The 3,225-nt window shown below is 30.3% G+C and overlaps 1 long non-coding RNA gene across 1 annotated transcript; it reads left to right on the plus strand.

The window, feature by feature from the left end:
* The first annotated feature begins 1,290 nt into the window (after positions 1-1,290).
* Positions 1,291-1,993, plus strand: LOC137398943 (uncharacterized). Its single transcript, XR_010979072.1, has 3 exons — positions 1,291-1,443; positions 1,594-1,662; positions 1,927-1,993. It is a non-coding gene; the product is annotated as an uncharacterized lncRNA (long non-coding RNA).
* The last annotated feature ends 1,232 nt before the right edge of the window (positions 1,994-3,225 follow it).

Below are 3,225 nucleotides of genomic sequence, written 5' to 3' on the forward strand. Positions count from 1 at the left end.
TTGTACACATACTTATTCTCTGTACTTTATTAACACACCTGATGATCTCTTACTACACTTTATAATAATTGTACATATACTTATTCTCAGTACTTTATTAACACTCCTGATTGCACTGTGAGAGATCATCATGAGTAATCAGTATATTGAGAATTATTCCATGAAGCGGTAAAGCACCCATGGATCCTTTAATTAAATTAAACTAGTAGACTTGCTAGCATCACATTCTAACTGATATCTTCAAAATATGGAAAAGACTGTGAAGTGATATATAATACACAATCTTTCGATAAAATCATGACAAAATACTTTTGGTAAAGAGAACCCTGTTATCATTCATCAATCTTTGAGAGAATAAATGATACATACTACATTTATTCAAAACAATACATATATTCATTTTCTTTATATTCTCTTCAAAACGAATACTTACCTATACCTACCTTAGTACAATTCCTCCATCTGTCCATTGGGCCTTCTTTTTTTTTTGCTCATCCCTCTATTTACTGGGCAAGAGACTGTTATGGAATGGTTAAGCCAAACCAAACAGGAGAATTCCATAGGCAAGCCTAGGAAAACACTCAGGTCGATTGCCAAGGCGCTTGTCCACACGACAGCCTGAACACAGCGACACTCAACGAACTTAATCGCGAGTAGCCGGCTAACAGAATTCTAGCTGAAGCATACAAGCCTTATGGTATCAACGCTCGATTGCCCCAAAATCTCAATCTGTATATAAGTAGGCATCAGGAGCAGGACTAAGTGATGAAAAGGAAAATTACACTGAGCAAGCTTCTTATACAGAGTATTGAAGAATAGTGGCGTATCCAACAGAATCAATGAAGCGAAAATAGTAAACAGATTTTCGCGAAATTGAATTTCGCGAAAGTGAATTTCGCGAAATTACACATTATATATATATATTATATAGTCATCTTTCGCGAAATTGAATTTCGCGAAAGTGAATTTCGCGAAATTACACATTATATATATTATATAGTCAACTTTCGCGAAATTGAATTTCGCGAAAGTGAATTTCGCGAAATTGGATTTCGCGAAATTGGATTTCGCGAAATTGTATTTCGCGAAATTACACATATATATTATATAGTCAACTTTCGCGAAATTGAATTTCGCGAAAGTGAATTTCGCGAAAACTGTTTAGCTGATTTTACAATTTCGTGAACATAAATTACACAAATTTAATGAACCATAACATTGCTTCTACTTACTATATAAGCAACGAGAAAGAGTAAGTTTTTCATCTCATTTTATTTATAATAGTTTACAATGTGTGCTCGAGACAAAAACGTGGATAGACTCCTAACTCAGACAAATTGCATCGACACGTGTGTGGAGATATGGGGCTACTGCCCTTGGGGTAGAGAGGTAGATCCTGAAAAACAGAAGGCTTTTCGAAACAAGATCAAGCTTCAAAAGAAAGTAAGTATTACATTATAATATTTTACTAAATTATATTTTTGATTAAAGGAAACTTGAGAATATAAACTACATATTAAATATATTTCGAATTATAGGGTTTGCTTAAATGAAACAATTAAATTATACAAAGTAATTTGGAAATTATTGTAGAAATCATTGGTCATGCAGCGACAAAGAGAAGAATTATTTTGTAACTTCGATGTTACATTGACTTTAAAAGTAAGTATTACATTATATTTATTTCGTCTAATATCGTTGTATAATGATAAAACATGTAACTAAAGATCAAATACATTCAACAAAATTCACTCCAATTGGTATGTAGGAATATTAAAATGAGTAACAGTCTGTGAAAACAGTAATTAATATTTGTATAACTTCACTTTAAAACAAAAGGTGTTGGAATTGAAATTCAAAGTAAGACCTGACTGTGTTTTAATTTGTCTGCGTATTCTACTCTGACTATAATCATTGCAATTGTAGGATCCTGGGTATCAGCGAACTAAATATAGACCTTTTCGGAGAAGGGTTTATAAATTTGAATCTTCAGAATAAGTATATGTACAATTATTATAAAGTGCTGTAAGAGTTCATCAAGAGTGTTAATAAAGTACAGATATTAAGTATATGTACAATTATTATAAAGTGCTGTAAGAGATCATCAAGAGTGTTAATAAAGTACAGAGAATAAGTATATGTACAATTATTATAAAGTGCTGTAAGAGATCATCAGGTGTGTTAACAAAGTACAGATAATAAGTATATGTACAATTATTATAAAGTGCTGTAAGAGATCATCAGGTGTGTTAATAAAGTACTGAGAATAAGTATATGTACAATTATTATAAAGTGCTGTAAGAGATCATCAGGAGTGTTAATAAAGTACTGAGAATAAATATATGTACAATTATTATAAAGTGTAGTAAGAGATCATCAAGAGTGTTAATAAAGTACAGAGAATAAGTATATGTACAATTATTATAAAGTGTATTAAGAGATCATCAGGAGTGTTAATAAAGTACTGAGAATAAGTATGTGTACAATTATTATAAAGTGCTGTAAGAGATCATCAGGAGTGTTAATAAAGTTCAGATAATAAGTATATGTACAATTATTATAAAGTACTGTAAGAGATCATTAGGAGTGTTAATAAAGTACTGAGAATAAGTATGTGTACAATTATTATAAAGTACTGTAAGAGATCATCAAGAGTGTTAATAAAGTACTGAGAATAAGTATATGTACAATTATTATAAAGTGCTGTAAGAGATCATCAAGAGTGTTAATAAAGTACTGAGAATAAGTATATGTACAATTATTATAAAGTGCTGTAAGAGATCATCAGGTGTGGTAAAAAAGTACAGAGAATAAGTATGTGTACAATTATTATAAAGTGTAGTAAAAGTCCATCAAGAGTGTTAATAAAATACAGAGAATAAGTATGTGTACAATTATTATAAAGTGTAGTAAGAGATCATCAAGAGTGTTAATAAAGTACAGAGAATAAGTATGTGTACAATTATTCTAAAGTGCTGTAAAAGATCATCAGGAGTGTTAATAAAGTACTGAGAATAAGTATGTGTACAATTATTATAAAGTGCTGTAAGAGATCATCAGGAGTATTAATAAAGTACAGAGAATAAGTATATGTACAATTATTATAAAGTGCTGTAAAAGATCATCAAGAGTGTTAATAAAGTACAGAGAATAAGTATATGTACAATTATTATAAAGTGCTGTCAGAGATCATCAGGAGTGTTAATAAAGTACAGAGAATAAGTA

The sequence above is a fragment of the Watersipora subatra genome, chromosome 6 (genome assembly GCF_963576615.1).
Source record: "Watersipora subatra chromosome 6, tzWatSuba1.1, whole genome shotgun sequence".
Lineage (NCBI taxonomy): Eukaryota > Metazoa > Bryozoa > Gymnolaemata > Cheilostomatida > Watersiporidae > Watersipora > Watersipora subatra.